The sequence below is a fragment of the Herpailurus yagouaroundi genome, unplaced genomic scaffold (genome assembly GCF_014898765.1).
Source record: "Herpailurus yagouaroundi ecotype Mexico unplaced genomic scaffold, PumYag 216, whole genome shotgun sequence".
Taxonomy (NCBI): Eukaryota; Metazoa; Chordata; class Mammalia; order Carnivora; family Felidae; genus Herpailurus; species Herpailurus yagouaroundi.
Window position 1 is genome coordinate 3,879,180 of NW_024412447.1, and position 15,581 is coordinate 3,894,760.

Genomic DNA, 15,581 nt, shown 5'->3' on the forward strand with positions numbered 1-15,581 from the left:
CTCACTGCAGCCTCGCAAGGTGGGACGGGCAAGGGAGCTCCGCGGGTGTCTCTTTTGTAAGAACACTAATCCCATTCGCGAGGGCTGCACCCCAAAGTTAGGATCCGACCTATGGATTTGGGGCACATTCAGCCTACAGCAGGGGAAAGGTCACCTCCGATGTCCCAGACACCAGGACTCTCTTCCGGGTTCCCGTGGGCAGCCGGATGTGACGTCAGGCAGGTCCTCAGGCCTGGCGGGAGGTCTCCCCTCCCTGGGCACCCCTGCTGCACACCCACAGCCCCCTCCTCCCGGGTGACCTCACTTGCAGCCTGCAACTTCCTCGAATATGGAGCATTTCACTTAGGATCCATGAAGACTCGACAGACCCATGAATGGAGGAAGGAATGAAAAGACTTTTTTGTTGGGTTTTATAGACAGCCCCACTGTCCCAGAGGATATATTTAGAAGAGGACATCTACATTTTTCTCTTGGCTTTTCAGGAAATTCCCACGTGTCATCGTGGCCGTGTAGTTTTCCGTTGTGTGGAAGTGACATTGACATCACTTGTTTACATGTACTTCTCTTGCTGGACGTGTGGGTCTTACTAGACGTCTCCAGGTTGGGGCTGTCCGAACATCGTCGCTACAAACATTCTCGTATACGTATTTGGGGACACTCCTGTGGGGTTATTCCCTAGGAGTGGGGTGGCCGGAGCATGAGGTTTACCAATGTGCAGCCTCAGAAGATGGCACCAGCCTTCCAAGATGGTTATGGCGGAACAGAGATCCTGCTGCAGAGCACATCAGCCACAACTCGGCTTGAAACATTTGTTCATCACGACTGCAATCTGGCTGGACCCAGCCGCTCTCCATCAGCTCGAACCCCCAAAAGGCCTCTGTACTCACGTGGCTGGAGTTGTCACCAGCTGCGCGGGCAGCCGTGTCCCCACGTGGCTGCTTGGGCTTCCTTGCAGCATGGTGGCTTGCTGGCGGTCAGACCTCTTACACGGTGGCCGACTTGCAAAGAGTGAACGTGGAGGCTGCCGGCTTTCTTTTCAAAATAAAAACTGGTATGCTGTGCTGTTGACTTCGTTCCTTTGACCCGGACGAGTCAGAAGATCAGGGCAGGTCTAAGGGAGGGGGAGCTCTACCTCTGCATGTGGAACAGTGGGAAGAGAGGGGGGACGGCCATCCTCGGAGACTGCCCGAGATTGTACCGGTTTTCACTTCCACTGGCAGCCTGTGAGCATTTCAGTCAGTTCACGCCCTCCCCAGCCCCGTGGGACACTGAATGTCTTTTTTTTCCAACTTGTGTCTCTAAAGTTTTGTCTATTTTTAAGAGGCGGGGCGGTGGGGGGAGTGGTGGCGCAGGGAGAGGAAGAGCAAGGACCCCCAGCGCGGAGCCTGATGCTGGGCTTGAACCCACGAACCACGAGATCATGACCTGAGCCAAAATCAAGAGCCGGACACACCCAACCGACGGAGCCACCCAGGTGCCCCTGCATTTGTGTCTTTAAAACCAAGGGAAAGGGCGCTCCCAGCACCTCGTGTCCAAAAGGATGCACCAGCTCCACGGCAGGAGAGCTGAACTGGGGGCCCTGCGGGCGGTGGAGAGGCTGCTGGCCCGATGCCCAGGCCCGGTCCCTCCACTGCCTGAGAAACCCAGAGCTCCGCAGTGTGCGTGGGGGGCTGCCTTCTGGGGGGTTTCTATTTGCATAAGCCGGGGGAGAGCTTGGCTGCCAAAGAGCTCTGAGCAGAGGTTCGCAATAGCCACACAAATGCTGGAGGCGCTTAAAATAAAACCTGGTAAAGAAACAGGCCAGTTAAGAGAAGATGTGATTACCCAGCTGTCATTTCAAACTCCTGTTCAGCCCTCAAATCCTCTGCAGTGTTTGCCTGACTTTATGTTTCAACTGATCGTTGGATAGATACAGTATTCACTTTTCAAAGGAGACACCCGGGAGCCCACGGGGGAGGCAGGCACCGTGGTTTCTGCTCCATAAACGGAAGGATTGCCATGGGAGTCTGTGTGGGTTGGTAGGGAAACGTGGAGGGTTTTAGCAACAGGAATGAACCTGGCGGACACAGAACCACCCCCACTCCAGCTATAAATGCTCCAAAGAAAGACGGAGAAATCCCCAGGTTGAGAAACAAAAAGCAAACCGGTGAGCTCAGGCTCGCGGCCCAGGTGCCTGGCGTGGGGACCCCAGATCCAGACGGCAGCCTCGGGTGGGACCCTGAATCTGAGATGGCATCAGGACAGAGACGTTCCAAACATAAGTCACAGAAGAGCTGCCCGGTGAAAAGGGACAGGATGGCCCTGGCCACCAGCCCTGAAGGAGACCCAGGACACTTGCCGAGCTCAGGGCCCAGGAGGGGCGTGGAGAGGGCTTGGGAGATGGGAACGGAGTTTCTCTTTGGAAATAGTGGTGAAGGCTATGCAGCATTGGGCGTGTACCTAATGCCACTGAACTCTACACTCAAAACCAGTTAAAACAGGAAATTTTATGGTGTACCTATGTACACAATTAAAAGCAAAATTAAAAAAATCCTGGAAAGGAGGAGGCAGGATTCCGGTGTCTGCAAATAATCTGATTGTCTCCCTGGAAAGCCCAAGAAAACCCATGCAGATGTGTTCGGATCACAAAAGAATGTTCAGTTCGGTGCCTGGTTGTGAAGGCAACACAAGTCACTAGTCCCCTGTGCCAGCAGAGCTTAGAGAATACAGAGGTGAAGGAGGTCACCCGGGGTCGTCGCTAAGACCTGAGTAACGGCACTTGACCAAGCGACCAGGCTCCGTGAAGAGCTCCAGTGTCCGAGCTGCCCGTGACACTTGTGCAATGAATGAATAATTACCCGTTGCGCAGAGGGATAGAAGAATAAAAGAAAAGATGTATCCTGTTCGGGGGGTGGGGGGGGGGGGAGAAGCAATGATGAGCAAAGACATGCAGGCTATTACCAAAAAGTAAGGACAGTAATAATGACCAGCCTGGGATGCTAAAGTGATGTATACGTATTACGAAAACGCTGGGCGTCAGCAAGGAAGGAGGGCAGAGTGAATCCAGGAGAGGGTCTGTTTCTACTGATCTTTCAACCACTTTGTAAGATCGACCCTTTTCATAATAAAAAGTTGGGAAGTTGAAGGAATTCGGCAAATTCGAGCACTGCTTGGCCCCCCGGTGGAGGTCGCCGGCACCTAGAGGCCGGCTGTGCCCCAGCTGCAGGGGTCAGGGTGGGTGGCGGAGAGGAAGCGGGGGAAGCAGGGGGACGAGGGACAGAGAAAGAAGGGGAGCACAGGTTGTCAGTCTGCCCTACGAAACCGTGCGCCCGCGCCCCAGCCCAGCGCCCGCGGTCCTGCCCTTTCCCTTGTCACCCAAACCCCACGACAAAGTGCTGCTTTCTGGAGTCGGGCTAGCCAGAGCCCCCAACGACCCCGACCCCTCCTCCCCAACCTGCTGTTCTCTCCCTGGGCCCCCGGGCACAGCTGAACGCCTCCTGCCCTCCAGTGAGCCAAGGACCTAGAGGTAGCAAACACCCGCACCAGGCTCGTTAACCCGCCTCATCACATCCAGTCTGGCCTAGTCCAACCTCCCCTGCAGAGCTGAGCCACAGCCCGCGTCCGCTGGGCGAATAATGGCAAAGCAGGGGCCCGGCCTCTCACCCCTGCGCTCCCAGGCCGCACCCCGGACAGGCGCTGAGAGCAGAGGCCATTTGCAAACACCGCACGCGTACATTTTCTTCCTCCAAGGCAGAGCTCAAGAAGCTCTCCTTGAAGCCAGGGACCTCTTCCAGAGTCTACAAAGAGCACTTGCCAAGGAACCTCACGCTCGCCCGGCTGTGAGGCCTGCACTCGGAGAGTCTAGGATTGCATCATGCGTGAAGTGTTTGGAGAAAGATTATTAGCCTCTCGGCTTCTCCAGGGGGCAAAGCCCAACGGTGGTTCCTCATCACGGGAGCTGCCCGGGAGGGGCTGTGTGGGAGGAGCTGCCCAAGGCGGTGTGGGCGGGGGGGCGGCGGGGGGCGGGGGGGGCCCACCCCCCCCCCCCTGCGCGCCCCCCCCCCCCCCGGGGACCCGTCGCTGGGGAAGCTGGGGCTCACATCGTGTGCCTCCAACTAGGCCTCCCGGGCCTGAGATGCCCGTTCCCTCCCGCCTTCCTCCACGAGGCCCTCTGGAAGGTGAGAATTCTCTTCGCCTCTGACATCTCAGAAGAAATCACTTCCGCTCCAGCATTTCTGCCTGCTGAGTATCTGGAAACTGTGAAGGAGGCCAAGGCCACTGGGCGCACCCAGAACCCCCGCCCCGGGCCCTAGGCCGGCCGGGAGGAGAACCAGCTGGCACCCAGGAGGCCCCCACAGGTTGGGCGAGCCCACAAACAAGCTGTGGGAAACCACCAAAAGGCGTCTCCTAACCGTGGCCTCACCAAACCTAAGTAACCGTCATTTTGAGTATTATTTATTTAATCATACGCCTGTGTCATTTAATTCTCAATGGCGACTTTAACCGCTGGCTTGCACCATTTCTACAACTTGAACGATCTGCTTTAAAGCGCCCATGTGAGCCCCTTCACCTGCCGGGAGGGCCCTGGGAGGTCGCCCTGCATGGCGCGTGGGGCCTGGGAGTGGCTGGATTTGGGCCTCGGGGCTGGCATGTGTTGGCCCTCCTGACTCAGCACCCGCTGCTCTCTGTGCCTGGTTTACGTCCAGACCCTTCCATTTATTAAAACTGTTCTTGTTCTGGGCACCACAGGCTCCTGAGTCTGCAGGTGCCAGCAGGGGTGAGGCCACTTGGCAGGAGATGGGTGGGGGTGGGGTACGACCTGGGGGAGGGAGGGAGGACGCTCAGCGGCCAAGCCTGCTGGTTTGCCTCCCACGGTTGCCCTTGGGGATCACCGACCCACGGAGGCTGCCACACGCCCGCCAGGACCGTGCAAACCATAATAACCCAAAGACTCGGGGATGATACCAGGCTGGAGGCCTCTGTCGTGGAGACCACACGCACAGACCCTTCAAAACCCACGAGGGGAGCACGAGGCCCTGAGGGAGGAGGGTGCACCTCCACCTGCCTGAGGCTTCTTCTCTCCCCCGGGAGATGAACTTGGGGAGAGCCAGGAACCGCTCACAAAGCACGTAGGGGCGCAGCAGGTGGACAGGTGGCTCCAGCCGGTGGGTGGTAAGATCCCAGCTGGCATCTCTGAGCCCCGGGTCCTGGAAAAGGAGCTGCCTGTTACGGCTGGGGCGGCCTTGTCCCTCAGGCTGTGGCCCTCTAGGACCCTGGCGGGATGGGGCAGGACGACCCTCCCTGGCTTCCACCCGGGGTCTCCAGAGCAGTGGGTGAAGGCTAGACACAGGCGTCCTTGGGGGACACTGCCAGGGACCCTCCGCAGGTCCCAGTGCCCGACAGGGCCCACGTCAGCATGCTGGCCAGCCTGGGGGGAGGGACAGTGCTGACCATCGCGGGCTCATTCACGGAGGCAGCTCTGCCTAGGGCCCCAGCTTCAGAATCAGACGGCCCTGGGCTCACACCCCCTCTCTGTGTGGCCTTGGTCGTGGTATCCAACCTCCCCGCACCTCACTTGTCCCATCTGTGAAATGGGGTACTAATCCTACCTACCTCAGAGGGCGCCAGGACCTGGCAGGGGCCCAGCTGGCTAAATGCTTCCTCCCCTCTCTGGTTACAGTTGCACAGAACATACTTGAAACACCTTTTGTTTCGCTCAGGATTCCGTCTGCAGGTCCTCAGCTCTGCTGGGCCGTCCCCTGCTGGGGTCTCCCCTGAGGCTGCAGTCAGATGTCCCCAGGCACTGCCGTCACCTGAGGGGTCACCTGAGGGCTCCGAGGGCCTGCAGGAGATCGGCAGGGGGCAGGGCTGTGACCGAGTGCCCTGCAGGGCGGTGGGGCGTCTCCCAAGGAGCCGATGTCCCAGTGAGAAGCACCAGAAGCTTCCGTGACCCAGTGTCTCGCCCCCCGACTCCCCTGACCCATGCACACGCAAGATGAGGGGACATGGGCCTTCCTCTCGGTGGCAGGGGGTCAGAGAACTTGAGGCAGTGTCTTAAACCTCCACAGAGACTTTGCCTGAACCCCTCAACAAATACTTGGCTTGGTCGTCGGAGCAGCAGAAAGCCTGGCTTGCCAGTGGTTTCTAAGACTTAAGTTTTTTTGTTTTGTTTTGTTTTTGAGAGAGAAAGAGCCAGGGGAGGGGCAGAGAGAGAGAGAGAGAGAGAGAGAGAGAATCCCAACTAGGCTCAGAACCATCATTGCAGAGCCTGACTCAGGGCTCGATCCCACAAACCATGAGGTCGTGACCTGAGCCGCAATCAAGAGTCCAGGGACCAGGTTCTGAGCTGTCAGCACAGAGCCTGATGCAAGGCTGCAACTCACAAACCCCAAGATCACGACCTGAGCTGAAGTCGGACACTTAACTGACTGAGCCGCATTAAATTTTTTTTTTAAAAAAGAGTTGGATGCTTAACCAACTGAGCCACCCAGGCGCCCCAAGACTTAAATTTTTTACAGCAGTTTTATGCTCCCAGCAAAACTGGGAGGAAGATACAGAGATTTCCCACATCCGCCACCCGGGTGCTGCATGTTGTTACAATCCCTGAAGCTATGTGGACACAACATAATCGGCCAAAGTCCACAGCTAACGTGAGTGTTCGCTCTTGGTGCACATTCTGGGGGTTTGGACCGATGTATGATGAGCCCCAGCCATCATTATAATGTCATACAGACCAAGTTCACTGCCCTGCACATCTTCTGCACCCCTCCTGCCCCCAGCCCCTGGCAACCACTGATCTGGTGCTGCCTCTGTAATTGCCTTTTCCGGATCGTCATATAGTTGGGACTATATAGTATGCAGCCTTTTCCGACTGGCTCCTCTCCTCTCACGTAAACATACACATTTAAGGCCCCTTCATGTCTTTCCACACTTTGATGGGCCATTCCTTTTTAGGGCTGAATAATATCCCGCTGTCTGGATGGACCACGGTGTTATTTATCCACCGCCTGGTGAAGGACATCTTGGTGGCTTCCAAGTTTGGGCAGCTATGGATGAAGCTGCCGTAAACATCTGCGCACAGATTTTCTTTTCTTTTCTTTTCTCTTAAAATTTATTTATTTATTTTTGAGAGAGCATGAGCAGGGGAGGGGCAGAGAGAGAGGGAGACACAGAATCCGAGGCAGGCTCCAGACTCCGAGCCGTCAGCACAGAGCCCGACGTGGGGCTCGAACCCACAAACCGTGAGATCATGACCTGAGCCCAAAGTCCGGCGCTTAACCGACTGAGCCACCCAGGCGCCCCTGTGTACAGGTTTTCGTGGGGACCTAAGTTTTTCCCTCCTTTGGGGGCTAAAGGGGCATAATTTCTGGATTGTACAGTAGAAAGATGGTGCGTCTTCCTAGGAACCAGCCAAACCCTCTTCCAAAGTGACAGCATTTTACATCCAGCCTACTGACTTTTCTTGTTTTTCTCCTGGTCAGAAAACGCCGACATTATTCATCTTGACACAGGTTGGTCACTCCCGCCCTTAACGCCTCGGCCCCCGGCCAGGTTGGCAGGAACTCAAGTCGGTCTGGGCGAGTGGCCGTGCGGTTCGGGGGAATGAGGCTGCGCTGTGCCAGCTCGGCGGCTGGAGGCGCTGCCGGAACCCGGCCCCGGGGTCTTGCGGCGAGCGCTAGAGATGCGCACTAGCAGGCCTGGGGCAGGGCTCTCCGGAATCCTGGGCCTTCAGCCCGCGGAGCACAGTTTCGAGCAAACGACTCCTCTGGCCCACGCACCGGGACCCTTCGAGCCCGGGACACCCTGTGTCCTCACGTCCGCGACTGGCGGACAAGGCTTGGCCACTGTTTGTGGCTGGCGGTTCGGAGCCACGCGCTGCTGTCCTAAGGCTCACAGAGCCTCTGGACCCCTTCGGTCCAACCCGACAGTACCGTGGTCCTGCCAGGGCTCGGGGATGAGAGCCGGGAGCAGCTTCTGTCCCCTGGAGTTGGCGTTTCTCGGGAAGACGGGCAAGACACGTGAACCTGTGCCGAGGGCCTGCTTTGAGGTTAGCAGGCGACATCAGGGGACATCCCCACGGGGAGCTGCAGGCGACAGGACTTTGACGTCTGGGAGGGGGTGAGCAGGCAGACAGGTGCAAATCACTGGTGTGTTGGGGCCTCTGGGGGAGCGTGAGGGGCTGTGAGGGAGGAGACCAGGCTGCAGAGGCTGACACTGCCCCAAATTGTGCCGCTGGCCCGAGGTGGCCCAAGTCCCGCTCAAGAACAGCCGAGGTCCACCATGTGCCAGGCACGGCCCTGGGCCTCTGGCCACTGGACCCCAGGCACCAGGCTCCCTGCGGGGCCTTCCCAGGTGAGCCCTGGCCTTTACGTCCGCTCTGGATGGCTTTTCCCATTTTATAAGAAACCCGAGGCTCAGAGAGGTTGACAAATGTGACCAAAGACACACAGCAGAGTGAGGTTTCAATCCAGGCCCATCTTGACACCGGCATGGAGAGAGACTGGTCGGCACAGGGAGGGTGTGTGTTTGTGTGTGTGTGTGTGTGTGTGTGTGTGTGTGTGTGTGCACGTGCGCGGCCTCTCAAGCTGAAGATTGTGTTTTCGAGGGAAATGCAGACTGAGTGAACGGATGACACTCTCTGGTTGCAAATGTCCTTGAGGAGGCAAAGGACACGGGCTGCAGGGGAGAGAGGGGAGGGGGCCTGGTAGCCGGAGGAACGAGACAGGGCCCAGCAGCAGGGATGAAGTCACAGGACCCCCCCCCCCCCCCCCCCCCCCCGCTTGAGGCCCATGCGGAGCGTCCCCAGCCCTGCGGCACCACGGGCCCCAGAGCCCCTTCCGCGCCCTGACCGCAGCCCTCGAGAAAGCAGCCGTTGGGAGAGTTTGTAGCGATAAAAATATCAGCTTGGTTGCTTACAAAAATCGCAGCCTAAAAGCGCTCGTCCCTCGTTGTCATGGAATTGACAATACTGATAAGGATCAAAGGGACCAGAATAGATGCGAGGGGCTGGTTCCCACTTAACTCTTAGAATCTCTTTCTCTTCTAAATTTCTGGCTCTCTCCTGAAGAACATTCTAGATGCTGTCGTGGCCACTGCCCGTCATTCTGAATGCCACATCCTCTGCTGTCCTGGAACAGCACCCCCTTCCTGGGATAAGCCCCCCCCTCCCCCTCCCCCAGCCATGCAGGGACCATCCGACCACCCACGCTCCTCACCAGCAGGTGGCCATGTGACCCACGCTGGGCCAATCAGAAATCTTCCCACGGGGATGGAGCCAGGAGGGTCAGGCCCTCTCGGGGAGGCGGGGGTGGGGCGCTGTGAGCCAGGAGCTGGGGGTCTCTGGCTCCAGTGCCTCCGGGCCCCTGCCCCGCCCTGGCTGGAGCCCCTGTGTGGTTACATGCTGCGGCCCCTGCCATTTCCAAGTCCTCATCCAGGCCCCGAGCTCACCCGCCACACCCCACCCTGCCCTGCTCCTGGTGCGGCCCGAGGTGAGGAGGCCCCTTCCACGGACGGACCACCTGCCTCCCCGCCGCTCGACCGCGTCTCCACTTAAACATCACCTCTTCGGAGGCCTGCCCCGACCACCCACTACGTGAACCCCTGTTATTCTCTAGCCGGCCCCTCGTGTTTCCCCTCGTTCGCATTTGTCACAAGCGGTGACGTACGTGGGGAGGGCATCTCACCTGTCATCACCGCCCCCCGCCCCCCATGACTGCCAAACGACCGGCCGGCAGGGACCCATACGGCTGGATCAGTCAGGACCCTTTCAGGGGCAAGTTTCAGAAACCCAATCCGAACGTACGGCCGGCGTACCTGGGGCGTCCGGACCAGAGCGAGGCATCGGAGATGTCACCGGGCCTCTGTGACTCGTCCCTCCACCAGCCCCCCGGGGTCCCTCCAGCAGAAAGTAAGGCCCGGTGGGAGCCCTGACCCCCCCGCCCCCAGGCCCACTTCCTCACATGCTCTCCCAGCCACGAGGCATCTGGCTCTGTGTCCCTGGAGCCGAGAAGAAAGCGGGGCTGGAGCTCTGGTCTGGAGCTGCCGGCATCCAAGGGACACGTGCAACAGGCACGCAGAAGACAGTCCCAGGGCAGCGTCTGGGGCAGAGCTCAGGTGGGGCCGGGGGAACAGAGAGGGGGTCCTGAGTGTGCTTTGCAGAGGGAGGCCCAGGCGGGGCCCCCGGGGGAGGGGGCAGTGGCTTGGAGGGCCCTCGGGCACTCAGGGGGCCTGGGGGCTAGGGAAGCGAGGTCGCTGACTGCAGCCGCTCCCAGGGCCTTCCGCCAAACGCACACATGGGCCTGGCCGGCAGGTGCGTCCCAGGTGGGCGACCCCGTGCCGGAACCAGGACTGCCCCCTGCTCTGACCCAGCGGCATCCCCATCTCGTGGACGTGATGACAGAGGCCCAGGAGGGAGGCGCGACCTGCCCACGGCCACGCGGCTGGGGCGCAGGGACACAGAGTCCCAGAGAAGCTTCCCTCCTTCCTTGGGTCAAAACGGAAAAATCCCGGTCGCCCGCAGCAACCAGCGGCTCAACAAGGCAGCCGCAGTTATCATTAAATGTCCCTTCCAAGCCCAGGAAAGCTGAGATGGGGAAGCCATCGGGCCCCTCACAGCCTTTGGCTAAAAAGGGACAATTAGATGCGTCGGGGCGGCGGCGCGCCCGGAGTTAACCGCGGGCCCCAGAGACCAAGATCTCCCCGTGTTGGAGCCTCCCCGGGAGAATGACAGCCCTTCTGAGGACAGGACTTTGCAAACCAGGCAGGTGTCGCCCCTGTGACATCCTGGGGGCCGGGGCATGGGAGTGCTTTCCCGGGTATCAGCAACACCCCCAAATCCTGCACGTCTCGGGGCTCTATAGGCAAATGTTGGAGAACCCGGAGGCGAACCTTTGGCTGAGGACTGAGCTCTTTTCTCCCCATGAACACGTTACCCCCCAGAAACCTGGCCCGCGTGCATTTTATCCAGCAACGCACATCCTGCGCGTCCCCCCCCCGAACGTCATATTGTGCATATGGTTCCACTGACTACAATCTTTATTTCTAGTAACTTCCCTTGTCCCTCTTTTCTTTCTCACCACCCACCTTTCCTCCCAGCCCAGGCCCCCCTCGGTGGGCGTCTGCAAACCCTTAGCTGCTCTGCCCGGGCGGACCTTCGTGACCACCACCACGGGCGGACGAGGACGCAGTGACCGTGTCAAGAAAGGCCACGGTGTCTCTTGGGAAAACTGCTCCATGAACCCTGAGTTATGTCCCCGTCTCCCGTGGCCACTGCAACAAAGTCCACAACCGGGTAACTCAGAGCATCGTCACGTGGGCTGAATTGTGACCCCCAAATTAACCTTCTGTTCTGAACCCCCAGCGTCTCAAAATGTGACAGGGTCTTTAAGGGGGTAATTATGGTAAAATGAGGTCACGAGGGTGGGCCCCAATCCAAGAGGCCTGGGGTCCTTCTAAGAGGAGGATTTCAGGGCACAGACACTCACAGAGGAACGACCACATGGGGGTGGACACAGGACAAGACGGCCCTGCCCACACCTTGTTTCTGGCTCCCTCTGCAGGAGCAGGGGTGACCTGGGGAGGGGGGGGAGGTTCGGTTCAGGCCGCTCTCCCACCTTCTGCTGAATGACCGCAACCCCGGGGCATCCCTGGGCTTGTAGACACATGTCCCCAGTCTCTGCCTCCATTGTCACATGATGTGTCCTTGTCCAGCTCTCCTGCTTCTAAGGACACCGGCCGTTGGGCTAGGACCCCCTGGAATCCATTCGGACCTCCTCTGAACCTGTGTGGAGACCCTATTTCCAAACAAGGTCATGTTCACAGGTACTGGGGCTTGGGCCTTTGGACACCGTCGAAGCCACACCATGCCGCCACCCACGTAGTCCGGCTCCCCGTGAGGCCGCCACGTGGGGGAGAGGCCCCGGCAGCTCCATCCGCGCACTGGGAGCCTTGGCCGGGGCAGCAGACGGACGGGGCGGGGCAGGGGGAGGAGCCACCACCCGCCCGTGACCACGCTCGACACGCGGCTCGGGAGCTGCCAGCGGAGTCCGCTTCACCTCCAGAGCTGCCAGCGGAGGCCGCTTCACCTCCAGACCCGCAAGCGGAAGGAGCCACGCTGTTGCGCGCACCACCGGTTTGGGGGGCACCGGGTAACGCACGCCCTGTCCCGCTTTCCACAAGGGCCACCGGCTGTCCGTTCCCCCAGCCAAGGCCGGGGTCGCCTCTTCCGTCCTGCCTCACCCTCCGCATCGACTGAGCGTTACCACGCAGGACATTTTTTTTAGGCTTACTCATTTATTTTGAGAGAGAACGAGAACCAGCAGGGGAGGGGCGGAGAGAGAGAGAGAGAATCGGGGCCTTCCGTCCAGCAAACCCAACCGGGAGCCAGAGGCAGAGACCCCACGGGTGTGGTCCATACGGGGCAGCTCCCAGGGCGCCACGCAGACAGGAGGGGCCGAAGGACAAGACCGGGGAGACGTCCAGGGAAGTCTGGGGATGAACCCGCCAAGGTCATCCTGTCAGCGGCGGCTGAGATATCTGGGCATCTAGGGCTGGAAGAAACCTCCCCCGAGGCTTCTTAGTCCTTGGGAGGAAGCGGGGGCCCCACCGAAGATCTGATAAAATCCAGGGTTTCCTCGCAGCAATTGGGGAGGAACCCCTGTTCCTCCAGTTCCCATCGCCTCCAGTTCCCAGCAGCACAAACACCACTTGAAACAGCTTTCTGCCAGAAAGGGAATTGACCGTCTCACAGAGCGGGTGTCAGGTAAGGGTGGATCCAGGGTCCCAACACCGCCGGGGGTTGGCTCTCTCTCCACCTCTGTGTTCTGCTTGTGATCTCAACACGTCAGTGCCTGGCTACGGCAGCCTGAGCTTATCCCCCCAAGTTAGGAAGCCTCAAGGAAGAAACCCACCAGCTACACCCAGCGGAGGTTCTGAGGAAAGTTCTGGGGGGGGGGGGGCACGCGTGAGCCACACGCCCATCCCTCACCAACCACTTGTGTCCCCGTGGATCCTGTCTCGTGGCTGGCCTGCTCGGCGACTGACAGCCCCACCTCCCCCATGGGAGAGGGAGATTGGGTGAGGAAGCTTTTCAAACCAGCACTAACTGTGGTGACCACAGTCCACGCCCTTGGACACATGACATTTCAGGGACCGCTGACCACCGCCAACCTCTTTCCTTTACAGAAAGAGGAACAGAGCCATAGATCAAGGTCACCCAGTGAGTCGGGAACAAAGCCGTCTGGGCTTTCTCTCAGAGAGCCTGAAGCCTATTAAATCCTTAAATGGCATTATCAAGGGACATGCACTGAGTTTCCATAATCCTCCATGGGGATTAGGAAAATGCAGCCGAGCTAAGCTCCTTCCAGGGAAGAAACAGCCGCCTGCCCCCAGCACTGTGCTTCTCCTGAGCCCGCAGCAGCCCCTGGAGAGCAGACAGCAGCCCCTTCGGCAAACGCCCTCGGGCCTCAGGACCCCTCCCCACCTCATAGCACTGCAGCCCCTGATCATAATGACCACAAACACTGGTGTCGTCTCACAGCTCAGGAAGCCTTCCAAAGGCACAGATGGGTGTTCTGGGTGGATGAAGCCACGCGAGTGAAGGTGTCGAGGCTGGGCCTTGGGGTCAGCCCTGCCCCTAAAATTGCAGAGCCCGGGGCAAGGGTCCAATGGCCAAAGGCCCACCTGCCGTGGGTTCACTCCCCACACATGCACCCTTGACACTCCCCTTGGTCACCCTTGGTCTAGGACCACGCACACACTAATCCACACATCAGGAGAAAAGTCCCCAGAGACCCCAGAAGGGGGTCAGGGCCGCTCCGACAGGGGACCAGAGGGGCCCCAGGCCGCAGTGCATTTGGCAGGACCTGGGGGTGATCGGTGAGGTAGACAGACCTGGCCAGTCCCACAGGACCCTCACAACCTGGCTGGGAAGCTCGGGGGTGGTGCCTTGAGGGGACTGGGTGCCGTGGGCACACGGGCAGCTCTGTGCTGGGAGACGGGGCTCCGGATGCTGCGGGCAGGCAGTTGAGGGGGCACAGACGTGCTGAGCGGCCAAGCAGGTCCGTGACAGCGGTGTCCCCAGGCTGGAGTCCAGGGCACGGACTGTGTGGGATGCATTTGAGGGATCCCCCAGAGGGGAGGATTGCCCCCGCTCCGTGTGTAGCAGGGGTGAGGAAAAGCAGCAGTGTGCAGGGGTAAGTGCTGTAACCACCGGCTCTCACGTGGGAAAAGCCCTGATTTGAAGCAGTGACCAGTTTCCATGGTGTAAATATTCCCACTGTAGCCGATGTCCAGATGCCAACAGGATGTCAGGAACAGAGTTGGGAAGAGAAACGCCATAGCACATCACCACGTGGCACCAGCTGGATAGAGCGGACACAACCTCCAGAGCAGAGATTTAAAAAGCAAGGTAATCAGGAACCGATGAGGTTTTTTGTTTCTGTTTTTGTTTTTTAATTTTAGTATTTATTTATTTTTGAGAGAGAGAGAGAGAGAGAGAGCAGGGAAGGGGCAGAGAGAGAGGGAGACACAGAATCCAAAACACGCTCCAGGCCCCGAGCTGTCAGCACAGAACCCGACGTGGGGCTTGAACTCGCAAACTGTGAGATGGTGACCTGAGCCAACGTCAGACGCTCAACCGACTGCGCCACCCAGGCGCCCCGAAGCGATGAGTTTTTAAATGTATTGTTTTTGTATGTTCATTCAATTTTCTTTAGGTTTATTTATTTTGAGAGAGAGGGAGGGAGCATGAGCAGGGGAGGGGCAGAGAGAAAGAGGGAGAAACCCAAGCAGACTTGTATGTTCATTTAATTTTTCATAATGGCTGAGTTCCTGTCTTGCAGAATTTCCTCAGAATGTAATAACCAGCTCTCCAGAGGTAGCTGTGTTCTCCGGCACAGCCCTAGGAAGGCAGAGCTGAGGCATCTAGAACGTTCCCTCATTAAACCCCACGGGGTGGAGGGAGATGAGGACGGTGCCCACTGCCCCCCACCCCAAGGGCCACATCCAGCCCCCTTCCCAGCCTGAGGGACAGCCTGACCCCCAGATGCCGACCACGCCCGCAGACGCGCTGGTCGTGAGCGGGCTGAGGGTGCGTCCCTGGCTGAGACTTTCCTAGGCGCTGGCCCGGCATCCAGGCCCCTCTGCAGCCCGAGCTGGTCCCTCCCACCAGGCAGCCGGCAGGAAGCGGCCTGGACGGTCCAGCCTCACCACAAAGCCTTGCATACCTGGCGGGGACCCTGCGGGATCGACTGTCACCGACTGGCAAGACGCCCCGGACACTTGATTGTTGATCCTGCTGATGGCCGCTGAAAGCCGCTGGCCACCGATTCGGTGCCCGCGGGCCCGGCGATCGTCACACGCTGTTGATGTAATTAGCGGCCATCCCGTGACACCGTTGCTACCATTGTGACCCCATTTCTACAGATGAGACAAGTGAGCTCAGTCAGCAGCACACAGCTCGGAGGCAGAGGCTCGGGGGGGAGCTCAGGTTTGCCCGGCGGCCAGGCTCCGACGCCACCTCTCTGCTGTCTCCGGTCGGGGAAAGGACCAGGGGAGGGGAGGCAGGCTCCCAGGGACCTTGACGGGGGGGCGGGGGGGGGGGG

At 59.2% G+C, this 15,581-nt stretch overlaps 1 long non-coding RNA gene across 1 annotated transcript; it reads left to right on the forward strand.

Annotated features, from left to right (window-relative positions):
• The first annotated feature begins 12,043 nt into the window (after positions 1 to 12,043).
• Positions 12,044 to 15,481, forward strand: LOC121017531 (uncharacterized). Its single transcript, XR_005784803.1, has 3 exons — positions 12,044 to 12,739; positions 14,261 to 14,386; positions 15,149 to 15,481. It is a non-coding gene; the product is annotated as an uncharacterized LOC121017531 (long non-coding RNA).
• Positions 15,482 to 15,581: the final 100 nt, after the last annotated feature.